Below are 13,235 nucleotides of genomic sequence, written 5' to 3'. Positions count from 1 at the left end.
AATGCCCCTACTGAGAGTAAAGCACACTTAAAGAGCATTTTTGTTTGTTTTCCACAGATAAAATGCATGTCAGAAAAAAGTTTAAAGGCATGATTTAGACTTATCCTTCTATTATTACAATCTGTAGATTCCTCTGGCGTTAACGGTGTCCATTGCCTTTAGCCCACGGACAATTGGAGTTCAAGAAAAGAAATAAAATAGTCACAGCTGAATCAGTTAAAGTGCCAGTTCGATCTGGAGATATCAACTTTTAGGGGAAATTTTGGAAAGGGTGAACTGAATATTAACTGGGGATGGGGAGGGAGGCTTGTAATCTAAATTCTAATCCTAGGTGAACTGTGCGGCTGTGTTTCATTTAGTCCGTCTCAAATCTGTACTGTTACTACTGATAATAATACCAACACTTAAAGGAATTGAGAGTTTCCAGTGTCCCACTACTTTATGCCTGTTTATGCTCTACTTTTCTCTCTTTTAAAATTAGAGCTCTAGTTATGAGGAAATAGGAAAATGATTTATATTTCTAAGAATCAGTGCTTTCTCTAAGTGAAAAAGCCCCCTAGGATCTGCTATATAGCTCTCTGGCATGTTCTGTACTAACTACATAGTTTTCAGCGTGACAGTTCCAAAGAGAGATGCACACTGTATGTCGGGAAGAAAGAATGTGTCATAGGTTCCTTTCTGATATTTTAATTTGCTTTTCTTGCTGCCACCTCCTCTTTCTGTTTCAGCCGTGTAGAGTCAGTCATTACTCAGTAATATGTAAATTTGCCTATGGCATTCTAATTTCTACTCTAGAAAGTAAAAAAAGTGCATTTCACTTATGACTCTGCTTTCTGAAATGACTCCATTTTATCAGTTTATTTTGCTCTTTCCCTAGAGTTGTTTAAACATTTTTTTACCCTAAAGGGAGGGCGTGTCAAATTGTTGCAAGCAAAGATAGAGGTAATCATATGTCGTTCCTGTTATAAGCTTTGTGTTGATATTGGCTTACTATTTAAAGTAGTACCCCTAAGATGAATCTACTTTTAGCAGTGTTTCTTTTTCAAGTGAATTTATTGTGCAACATTTAATCGGTTTTTTCGTATCAGTTGCATTTTTATAATGCCTTTATTGCACTAGGATCAATGTGACGGTTTCAACAAGGGACTCAATACAGAATGAGTTAATCCCTCTGTTACACATTTGTGTATTTCTTAGATTTCTAAACACTGCCTCTTTAAGCACCAACATTATTTTTAATGTTACCTATACCTTCTGATATCCTAGACGGTTGAAAAATATAGAAAAATTAAAGAAGAAAATATTTAAAATCACCCATAATTCCATTACCAGAAATAGTCCCTGTTAAAATTTTGGTGTAATGTTTATGTAGTTGAGGTTATATCATATCCAGTTTTAAATTATAATTTTAAAATTTAATTTCTTAATAACTTGTCTTGATGGCTCAGAGTTATCATTATGGACATCTGATTCCTTGGAGCTGCCCCTTGAGTTGAGGGTCTATGAAGGCCACTTATCTCTATAATGAGTGGCCCCCGAAGTGCTATGCTTTTGGAGTTCCTGTGTCTGCGTTTTGGGTTTCCTGTCTTTGCCTTTGTTTTCAGACTTTAAGCTGTCATTTATCTGTAATTTGTGTTTTTGCTTCTAGTAATATTAATTCTCCTTCCATCCTCCTATAAGCTGCTATTTCTATTTGGCTATGGGCTGTTCAATTAGATAAGAGAGGGAAACGAACATTTTATAGTTCCTTTTTGTTGTACAGTACTGATGTGGGTTCTTTCACATAAATTATGCTATTTAATTATCAAAATAAGTCCTTGAATTGTTATTCATTCATTTTTTTAGATAACATAGAACCATTTATTGAGCACTAACTATATGCTAGGCACTGTGCTAAGCACTTTACATATACTATATTCTGCAACATTCTAGTGAGGTGGACTATTTTACAGATAAAAAATACCTAGTCTCAGAGAAGCTGAGTATTTTGCCCAAGATCATACCACTAGTAAATGGTAGATTCAGGATTTGAGCCCAGGTATGCTCCTCAAATAATTAAAAGTGCTGTAATTATGTCTGAAGTAAGAGTAAATAGATTCTGAGCTCAGGAATTCTCTTTTAAGAAAAGTACATAAGCTTTAGTGTATTGCCTTCCTTGAGACATCTGTTTTGGGTTTTGCTTCCTTTCTAAATCTCTTCATGGCCCTATTATGGAGATGCTGCTGTACAAGGGATCCATGGAGAGGTGTAATGATGTAAGAGTGGAAGTGTCTAAGGAACTCCATATTCAAACCAAATTAATCCTAAAAGAAAGAAGCTAAAAAAAATCTACCAGGGAAGAACAATTCTTGTTATTGTTAACTAGGCCTCTCTTTCATAATTCATAGAATCATGAGTGTATTCTTTGCTAAATTTTCTATATCAAAAGGTACTGATTTATGGAATTGCATAGAAGTCAATACAGTAATTAGCCAAAATGCCATTGTATTAATTGTCCATAGCTACATTTTTTGAGGAGACAGGTTTTAATCTCAATGTATATTTCTAATTTTACAGGAAATGAAGGTAATAATTCCAAGGAGCAAAAAACCTCAATTAGATTCTTTTATGGTGGTTAAAAGGTTAAGCGGTGGGTGAGAGCTTGGTCTTTAAAGTTTGTCTGCCTAGATTCAAATTCTGACTCTACCATTAATAATATAATCTTGGATAAGTTAATTTCTATGTGCCTATTTTCTCATATGTAAAATAGACATAGTGATAATAATTATCTACATAATAATACCTACTCCTATATGTAATGTTTGTTTTGAGGACTAAATAAGTTAATGTACATAAAATAATTAGAATCATGCCTATAGCATTATAACTGCTTTACAAATGTTAGCTATTATTTTAATTCAAATTTTTAACCATTTTTCAATCTCAAAGTTCTGTAGAAAGTGCTAACAATCTTTATAAAAATATTTTTTTTTAATCCTCACCTGAGGATATTTTTCCCATTGCTTTCCAGACATAGTGGAAGGGGGGAGGAGAGAGAGAAAGAGGGAGAGAAATACTGATGTAAGAGACACACATTGATTGGTTGCCACCCGCATGTGCCCCGACCAAGGCCAGGTATCGAGCCTGCAACTGAGGTACATGCCCTTGGCTGAAATCTAACCCAGGACCCTTCACTCCACAGGCTGACGCTCTAACCACTGAGAAAAACCAGCTAGGGCAAAAGTGCTAACAGTCTTAAGTCTTTGCCTATCAAAACATTTTATTTTTCATTCCACAAATAACCTAGTAGTTTCTTCCATCATTCACTCTCTTTCATTAAGACCTGTCCTGAAGTTGGCAATGACCTCACAAAGAACTCTGTAACTTCACTTCTTGTACCGAAGAACAGAAACACCCAAAGTCGCAGTATTTTATTCAGGGTGGATGCAAGCTCCTTGTGAAATATCAAATGTAGTGTCTCTTTACCTGCAGATAATTTCTCCCCAAGTTGTGAGATTTTCTCTACCCTTTGAAAACAGGCAAACAGAGTAACAGGGCGACTCAGTGGTTGGCTTAAGTGTCGAATGTGCATCGGTATCCTGTAATTGAGAGGACTCCTTGTTTATTTGCTATGTTATTATTGAAAGAAATTGCAAAAGGCAATTTATTCCTTAACCCTCGCTATGGTGTGCATGTGCGAGACAAAGATAAAAGCTGTGCTTCCTTCGCAGAAGGGTGTGGAGGTAGAGGATGATTTCAAATTAGAAATAATGACAGCAATAGAGCTTCCGATGAAGACACTGTGGCCACCAAGGGACAAAGAGAAGAAGCTAATTCCCGAAGTTGAGGTATTTGATTAAATATTAGGTGGTTCCTTATGAGTACAGGAACCAGACAGGTTGTTTTTTTATGAGCTGAAAAGATAGTGTGTTTGACAAAGATGTTTATTGGATGGTGATTGGGAGAGAAGCAACCCTGTGATATTCAGAAAACTTGTAATAAGCAAGGTAAAAAAATAAAGTATTTTGATAGGCAAGGACTTTTTGTTTTTTAAGGCTTTTGCTTCTCTTTTATAATGGTTAACTATGAGAACTGGCTTATTATAATGGTGTTGGTTTTTCGGGTTTTTTTGATAATAACATTGACTTAGAAAAAAGTTACCAGACTTTGATTAGAATGTCTAATGTTTTATTACCTTAACAAATTTTTGGGGGAGAACCAGCTTTCAACTCTGTCACCCTAAAGTGATTTATGTTTAAATGTTTATTTTTAAAAGTCTGGCATTGTGTGTGTGTGTGCGCGCACGCCTGTGTGTTTGGATTGGTGGGGGAGGTGAGGAGAGAAGATGAAATTTTAAGGAGATGGAAAGCCAGTGAAAGCTGATGTAAGGGAGTGGAGAGTTTTGTACTGAAAAACAAAAATTTACATCATGTTTTCTCCCTTAGTGGGAAAACTGAAAGTGACTGTATTATGCATATTTCCATGAAAAATGTGTATAAATATGCACAGTTACAAGAACAAGCAGACTTTCTAAGAGATGGAAGAAAATACATGACTTAAAAATTGTAGCAGAGGGTTTTTTTGTTTTTTATTTTTAACATACTTTTATACATAGTGTCCAACTGGGATAAAGTTTTAACAGAACAGGCTGGGCATTTATAGATTACAGGACTTTCAATTTTCTCAATATTACAAAGTGTTGATTTTGATAAAGAATTTGTTGATGCTGTATCAGCTTCTCCATGTGGAGAAGTGTTACTGGGTGATTAGTAAGACTTGGGGCTCACAGCCAAAGTTCAGAAATTTGGTCCCCAGTTTTTCTGACCTTCTGAGAATAGGGAAACAGCTACTAAATTTTCCTGAGTCTTGATCCCCTATAAAAGAAATTCTTCATTATCAAAGATGTCGGCTTTTTTTCTCTTTATCATGTTATTTAAAATTTTTTTTGTGTGTGTCTAATGTTATTACCATCTTCATTTACTTTAATTAGATACTAATTTTGAAGCAACTTCAGGGTTTATGTTAGCTTAGTTGTATGAAAATTCTCAACATTTGTATAAATTTTTACTGTAATTTTAAAGCCAAAGAGTTTAATTTTTTGCTGTAAGTTTAAAGCTGAGGAATCTAAAACTTGGTGAGATTAATTGATTTGCTCAAAATCATACATATTTTGGGATCCAGGCCAGAACTTTTGGTATTGCCACACTACCAAATAATTGTTCCCTGTTCATTTTTTTTTTTTTTGTCTTGCTGTATTGATTATCAGTGTCAGCATATTTGTTTTTAATCATCTGCTTAACCATTTGCAATTGTTTTATTTTATTATATCTACCTATCTATCTAATAGATGGCCACATATCAAGGACATTTGCCTGATTGCCTTGTAAGGCTCATTTAGGGGTTTATATAGTATATTTACAGGGTTTCATAATTTTAAATGAAATTTCTAATTCTATGAAAGTTGCTTTCCATAGAAAACTTATCTTTTTGTGTCTGTTTTCACAATAAGAAGGTAGTATGTCATTTTTTTGCTTTCCCATAAATTATAGACTTGTTAAACAATTAGAATGGATTTGGAGAAAAGCATAAGATATAGTCTTTCTTACAATTGCTTTTTCTGATTAAAAAAACAAACCGTAGTTATTGGAGAAAATTTGGAAAATATAAAAAAAAATGTAAAAAATATTTTCCATAGTGACATCTGGAACCATTTCAAAATGCTTAAATTATATACTAGAAGTTTTTTTTTTTTAAACTTTAATACACATTTTTAAAAAAAGAAGAAAAATGGTATCTTATTGCACAGGCTATTTTGCAAGCTACTTTTTAAAAGTTAATATATCATGATAATTGCTCCTATGTCATTAAATATTGTCCGGCATACATTTTCTTGTTAAAATGAACTTTATAATGTACTACAAAAGTAACAGTTATTACATATAAGAAATTTAGGAAACATATCAAAATAAAGAAAAAGCTGAAAAGCTGCACTCTGTTTTCCAGATTTAATTATTAAACATCAAGGTGTGTATATATATATATATATACACAGTCAGTAATTAAATGTGATGTCTCTATGACTTTTATATATATATATATATATATATATATATGTGTGTGTATATATATATTTCCTATTGAAACAAAAATAGAATGCTGTGGTAACAACTGCCTTATAATCTGCTTTTTTATTAAACAGTATGTCATATCATTTACGTTTTCTCATGATACCACTATTCTTCTATATCATTAGTGTTAATAGTTGCGTATACTATTCTGTTTGTGGGCATTTCATGGTTTAGCCGGTCGTCTGTAAGTAGTAGGTCATTTCTGATTTCTACTATCATTAACATTGCAATAAACTCCTTTGTAGATCAATTTTGACAAACATCTTTGAAATTTTCTTTAGTTCAAATTCTTAGAAACGATTGATTGGGTAATTGTTTTTTAAAGGCATTTGATTCATTTTGTCACAATGCTATCCAGAAAAGCTGAGCCATATTACTCTTAGCAGCAGTGTCTGACAGTACTCATTTTGTCACATTCATGCTGACACGTATTATTGTCATTATTTTCAACCACTGACACTATTACAGGAAGAAATGGCAGCTTAGTTTTAGTATAATTTATATTTCTTTAATTAGTAAGGAAATGGAGTATTTCATTTGTTTAATGTCCATTTGCAATTCTCTTCTTTCTTTACCCCCATAAATTTCTCACTCATATCCTTTGAGAATACATTTTGGAGTCAGACTGTTGGTGACAGAGTTTGAACCTTGGATCTGTCATCAGTACTTAGCAGCTTTGTAATCTTGGGTGTTTGTTTAATCTCCCTGTGCCTTAGTTTCCTTACCTGCAAAAGTCTCCCATATGTCAGAGGATTGTTGTGGATCAAAGGAATGAACATGAATCAAACACTTAGAAAGTCCAGCGGCTAATTCTGATGGTTTTATAAGAGGATTTTATTAGACTGAAATAGGAACCTTTTATCATACGTGATGCAGGTTTTTCTCCAATCTTGACGTTTTGTCTTTCAATGAAAACTTTTAGAAAATCAATTCTCTCTCATCAAATCCACAGTTTTGTTTTCCTCCTTTTGAGTTTCTGCCTTTAGTGTAATTTTAAAGACTGTCTTTCCCACCCCAGTTACATAAATGTTCACATATATTTTATTACAGCATTATCATGGTTTTATTTTATTTTTTTACCTTTAGGTTTTTAATCCATGTAGAATTTATTTTGTTGTGCAACATGCAATTAGAATTTAAAAAACCAATTGTCCCAACAATATTCGTTATATAATCCATCTTTTACATACTATAATTACCATAGACTAAATTCTTAGAGTAACTTGGGTTTATTTTTCAACTTCCTTTGTTAGTCAGTGTGGCGATTCCTTTCTAACATTTTTATTTAATGAGATTTAATTTTTTTTAATTTAATTACTTTTCTTTTTCAGATTATCTTGGTTTTTCTCAAGCATTTGTTTTTCCAGATGGACTTTAAAATAATTTTATCATCTATCCCTCCTACCCCCCAGAAAAACCCTATTTGTGATGTTTATGGAAGTATGCATTTAATCTATAAAACAGTTTGGGATCATATAATTTTTTAACACTGATACATTGTATTTTACTTTAAGGCTGTATTTTTAATTTAATGAGTCCGATGTATTTAGCTCATAGTAGGCACTCAACACAAATTGTTGAATAACTATTAAATGTTTTGCTACTAACTGTTGAAAATTTAGGTTGCTTTAATTTTTTTCTGTATCATAAGCAGTACTTCAGTGAACATATTTAATATATAAACCTTTGAATACCATGATTGCTTCTGTGGAATAAATTCCTAGACATCTAAAATCTAGTTCAAAGAGTATTTTTAATGATTTTGATATATTGCCAAGTTGCCTTCCAGAAAGGATGCACCAATTTAGATTCCCCTCAACAGTTTGAAACCATACTGTCGTGAGCAGCTTCTTATTTCTCTCGCCATTGTAAGGTGCAATACCAATTTCTAATGAGTTTGAAATTAATATTTCATGGTGAAAGAAACATTTTTACTTTTTAAATGCTTGTGTATATTTGGAGTAAAATACATGACTCCTCTTCTAGAGGATAGTAAAATCACCCATGTAGACAGACGTAATTGCACATGCTTGGGCTGAGGCAGGTTCAGGGGGTCCAGATAATAGCAATAGTAATAATAAAAATAAAAATACAATAAGTATTACTTTAGGATAATCTCTTCAAGTGGCCTTTTTCCTATATCCTAAATTGTTTTTCTTCTTTCTTTATACTGTAAATACACTTCTTCCTCTCTTCTGATAAAAACAGATGCTGATTACTTAGTTTGAGTGTCTGTCCGTTTTTAGCTCTTTTCAGAGTGACAAACTGTTTTCACTGTTGCACAGCATGAAAACCTACCTCACTCCTTCTATACCAACTGGCTTTAAGTTGCAATTTTTGTTGGAGGGAAAAGCTTGTATTTATTTTGTTTTGTCCTTGCATACCTGGGAAATGAGATTGAAACAAGAAAATAAACTAACATTGCAGTTTGAATAGTTGGGTGGAAAGACGCTTAATAAACAAAGGGCTTTAAGTACGCTGGTCCCTTTAGTCTTCACTGATCTATTTATTAGCTTTTTTCCTTCCTCTTTATCTCTGCCTTGATGCAGTATACGTACTACAAAAAGAGAATACTGCTCAATCTTGATGGTGTAATTATTACTACATTTTAAAAAGTGAAATCCTCTTTGCCTAGAAACAAATACCAACAACCTCCATATCTCTGTTACTAACAACTTGACTTGTTTTTGTGTAAAAGGTTTCTTTGTAGATTGTTTTAAAAGACGTCAGTTTTCTGAAGAATAGTACCTCTTAATGCTTTTCCCCCCTTTTCTTTTTCTCTCCTTCCTACGCTCTCTCCATCTCTTCCCCTTCCCCTTCCCCTTCCCCTTCATTTCAGTCAGGGTTATGTTTAGTGAGCGTTAGAGATACAGTCGTCAGCTCTGGAGTCCGAAATGTTCCATCAGTAGTGCAGTAGGTTTTCCCCATTTTCAGCAATTGCCTAGGGAGATTGAAGGTGCTCTATGCTTGGTCTAGAGAATGTGGTCATGGGTTTTAGTGATGACCATGAGGAATGCTTTCCTCATGGTCTTCACTTTAACCTCATGGAGATCATGTGAAAAACTCTTACACTTAGCGAGAGTGCAGTGATTTTAAAACCCAGTTTCCTCATATTTTCCGTTATTCTATCTACCCATCTTTTGGAATGAGGTTTTAGCGATTTAAAGGCAGGAGTTGTAGAGGAAGTGGGTGAAGGATACCACTGATAATCATCGCTAACTCTATCAAACACGCACAGGTTACGTCTTGAGCATTGAGTAAAACAGTTTTACAATTCTGGCATGACTTTCCCTTGACAGCCAGCATGCCTCTCTCTTCCTATCCCTACTCCTCATCTCCACTCTCACCACTTGCCAGGTTTTCTTTTTAATTCTAGTTTATCTTAATATTGACCTTAAATACACCTAGTTCAGAGAGTATATATCCAGGAAGAATTCAATAAAAATCATACTATGTGTGATAGAACTGTACATAAGTGACTTGAGATTATTCAAATTGTTTTTTAAAAATCCTGTAGGCATTACATCTGCAATTGGCTCCATTACTATAATCATATATCATTCATTAGAGAAGTATGCAATGAGAGATTTTTAGTGAGTTTCTTTTTTTAAAAAAATCACCCAAGGATATGTTTTATATTGACTTTAGAGAGAGAGGAAGGGGGAGAGAGAGAAGGGGAGAGAGAGAGAGAAACATCAGTTGGTTGCCTCCCTCATACACCCCAACTGAGGATCAAACCCGAAATTCAGTATGTGCCCTGACCAGGAATCGAGCCCACAACCTTTTGGTGTTCAGGAGGAAGCTCCAACCAACTGAGCCACTGGACAAGGGCATTAGTGAGTTTCTTTAGGACCAGTTCCATTTCTTCTCTTTTCTGTATAATGCTCAGCACTTTGGAGTTGGGAGATCTGGATTCTCGTCCCAAATTTTCTCTGGTGCTTTGGAGTTTGAAGAACTAGGTTCTATTTCCAACTTTCTCTGCTACTGATTAGTAATTAGTTACGTGCTTGAACAAGTTGTTTAAGCTCTCTAGGTCTCACTTTCAATTGTAACACTCTCTAGTTCAGTGATGCAAAATATCTAACTTTAACTGAAGAGATTAGGTTTGATGAGTAGATGTCATTACCTTGTTTTATAGCGTGCATGACTTCTGTGTGAGCAGGCTGAAAAAATAATTGGTGTATACTAATAAACTTTGAAAGGGTTTAAGAAGTGTTAGTTGAAAGAGTGAGCTGTTGAGATTTCTTTTTTATGTAAGCTGATGAAATTGTACCTATTTTCTAATATAAGGCCTAATGGCAGTAGTCATCTTTTGGTTAGATACCCTTTATTTTTAAATTGCACTCTTAAAAGTTGTTAATAGGCATAGTGTAGCATTACGTTTGACTTTCATCCTATGATATTTAATCATGGCTGTCCCCCTTTTCTTAAAACAATGATACAAAATAGGAAAGTTTCAATAATTACAAAAATAAAGAGAAGGGGGAGAAGTGTAGAAGATGAGAGGAGGGAGGGAAAGAGTGAGAAAGAGAATGAACATGAAATAAATAACAGTGAAATTTTTCATTCCTTTTTAAGTATTTGGCCTTCAAATGCAATTTTCCTTTACTATTTCTTGGGTATTGCAGGGGATAAAGCATTGCCCAAGGTGAGAGGCTACATCGCAAAATGGGTAAATTTATTACAGGGATGTAATTCTTTTGCCTCATCAGTTTGTTTTTGTTTTCTGCATTACAATAAAAAACCAAACTCATCACTTGTTTTTTTAATTTTAATTACTTAAAATATTTAAGTCCTATTTTGGCACATGTTTAAGCTGAGGTTATGGAATAAGTCTTTTAAAGTGCTAGATTGGAGAAAATGGTAAAGATATGGGGAATGTCGTCAATAATATCATGATAACTATGTGTGGGGTCAGGTGGGTACTTGAAACACTGGGGACCACTCTGTAAAGAACATGACTTTCTAACCACTTTTCTGTACATCTGAAACTTATACAGAATAATATTGAATGTAAGCTATAATAGAAAAACAAACAAACAAATAAATAAATAAAACTTTGCTGTCTATATTCAGAAGATAAAAAATACTAAATTGTAATTTTTTTGTTTGTTTTAAAAGTGCATTTCACATGTGATATTTGAGACACCATTTGTATTGCTAGAAAAGTTAATTTTTAGAATTAGTTTGAGATGCACTGTCATCATTTTACCTGAACAACCACTAAGAATGCAGGGGGTTGGAAACAAAGGCTGCAAACCTGTGAGTGAGTGATAGTATATCTCAAGAGTACTTGTATTTTATAATTAGTAGAGATTTTAATGAACTGGAAATAAATAAGTTGCTGACAATAAGTTTTGCCGATTTTCTGATTTTTTGGGTAGACTTTTATAGGACTTTTAATGTTTTATCAGAGGTAGTTCCAAGATGTGTGCACATTCAGTCCAGGGTGTTCTGAATGATGAAGAAGCACTGTCTTATCTTAGCCTGTTTGGGCTGCTATAACAAAATACCACAGACTGGGTAGCTTGTAAACAATAGATATTTATTTCTCACAGTTCTGGACGCTGAAAGTCCGAGATCATGGTGCCAGCATAGTCAGGTGAGGGCCCTCTTCTGGGTCACAAACTTCTCGCTGTATGGGAGAAGGGACTAGGGGGCTCTGTGGGATTTTTTTTTTTATGAGAAGCACTAATCACATTCATAAGGGATCTACCCTCATGACCTAATCACTTCCAGTGGCTCCACCTATGAATACCTTCACCTTTGGGGATTAGGATTTCAACATACATAGTTTTGGGGAGACACAAACATTCAGACCATTAGCAGGAACATAGGGAGCTCAGAGAAAGAAAGATTTGGCTTATGATTTAGGCAATTATTGTGCAGTGTAATGTTATGAGATGATATCTGCATAGAAGCTATAGTAATTGTATTGAGTTAAAGATGGGTCGAAGTACGTATCCTTGAGTATTTTAAAAATATACCAAGGGCTTAGAAACTGTATTAGTAAGGATAAGTAAATTCTTTCTTCTCTCCCCCCTCCCTCCCTCCCTCCCTCCCTCCCTCCCTCCCTCCCTCCCTCCCTCCCTCCCTCCCTCCCTCCCTCCTGATTATTATTTAATAATGCACAGGATATATAAGTTGAAAAGAACATTTTTCAACTTATTTTTGATATACTTTCATTCTTGAAGATTACAGAGTTAAGCACACACAAACCATAAAACCACAGATTACAATAAAAATTGGGTAATGCTTAGGTATGATTATACCTCTGGAAATTATAGAAACCCATCAATTAAGTTCCCAGGTATTCTCAGGTGATGCCACATCATTTACTTGCAAGATGAACTGTTTTCAGAGCAACAGAGGGAAATGTTGTAACAGGCTAAGTTTATTTGGTAGTGAAAGAATAACCCAGAGGAGGAAGTTGAACTCAGGGGAAAAGAACAAAGTATGAAAGGAGGAGAGTTAAAGGAGGCGACTTCAAGCAGTGGTATAGAAATTGAAGAGCCCCATTTGCTTGGACTGGCTACTGACACATCTCTGTTTAAGGATGCATCTAGAATTCATTTCTTTACATTTTGTAGAAATCCAGAATTGTACATTGTGAACTGTCCTTTGTGGCGGTGGTTGTACTTCTGAATGATGAAAGCATGTGAGGGACTTAAAGCTTAAATAGTTTGTGTAATAACTATAGTTTATGATAAAATTATATTTCTTTTGTGCATGGTGCTCATAGATGTGCACACTCACATACTAACACACTACTGTGAGTGATAATCTGCACCATTCCGTTTTCCTCTCCCATTGTTCTTGACAAAGCTACACACCATGGCAGCACATTTGTGAAGAGGTAAAAAGTGGTTGTGTCATATGACCATGGCAAGTTTGAATGTAGTTCACTAATGTGAGTTTTTATAGCTTCAGAAAAAAACCAATAAAATATCAAGGGGATAGGTTGGGGTTCGTAGTAAACAAAAGCACATTTGCATACCAGGACCTTAATTAAAAAAAATTTTTTAATTCCAGGTATTCCACCCAGGTTTCCAGCCAGTGATGTCACAGTTACTAATCTATACTGGCTTTGATTACCAACATTTCAAAGATGTTTCATGATGATTTTAT

The 13,235-nt window shown here is 34.4% G+C and overlaps 1 protein-coding gene across 33 annotated transcripts in view; it reads left to right on the top strand.

Moving 5' to 3' along the window:
* The window catches only part of SOX6 (SRY-box transcription factor 6), a 512,419-nt gene that overhangs the window by 158,198 nt on the left and 340,986 nt on the right, over positions 1 to 13,235 (top strand). The window contains exon 1 of one of the 33 annotated variants that reach the window (XM_081154515.1): positions 3,797 to 3,827. The exons of the other annotated variants lie outside the window; for them this stretch is intronic. The gene's annotated coding sequence lies outside the window, so the exon portion shown is untranslated. Of the gene's footprint in view, positions 1 to 3,796; positions 3,828 to 13,235 lie in introns of those variants that run through there. 33 annotated transcript variants of the gene reach the window in all.

This window comes from Miniopterus schreibersii (genome assembly GCF_964146895.1).
Source record: "Miniopterus schreibersii genome assembly, chromosome: 12".
NCBI lineage: Eukaryota > Metazoa > Chordata > Mammalia > Chiroptera > Miniopteridae > Miniopterus > Miniopterus schreibersii.
This window is presented reverse-complemented; position numbering and strand designations above follow the sequence as displayed.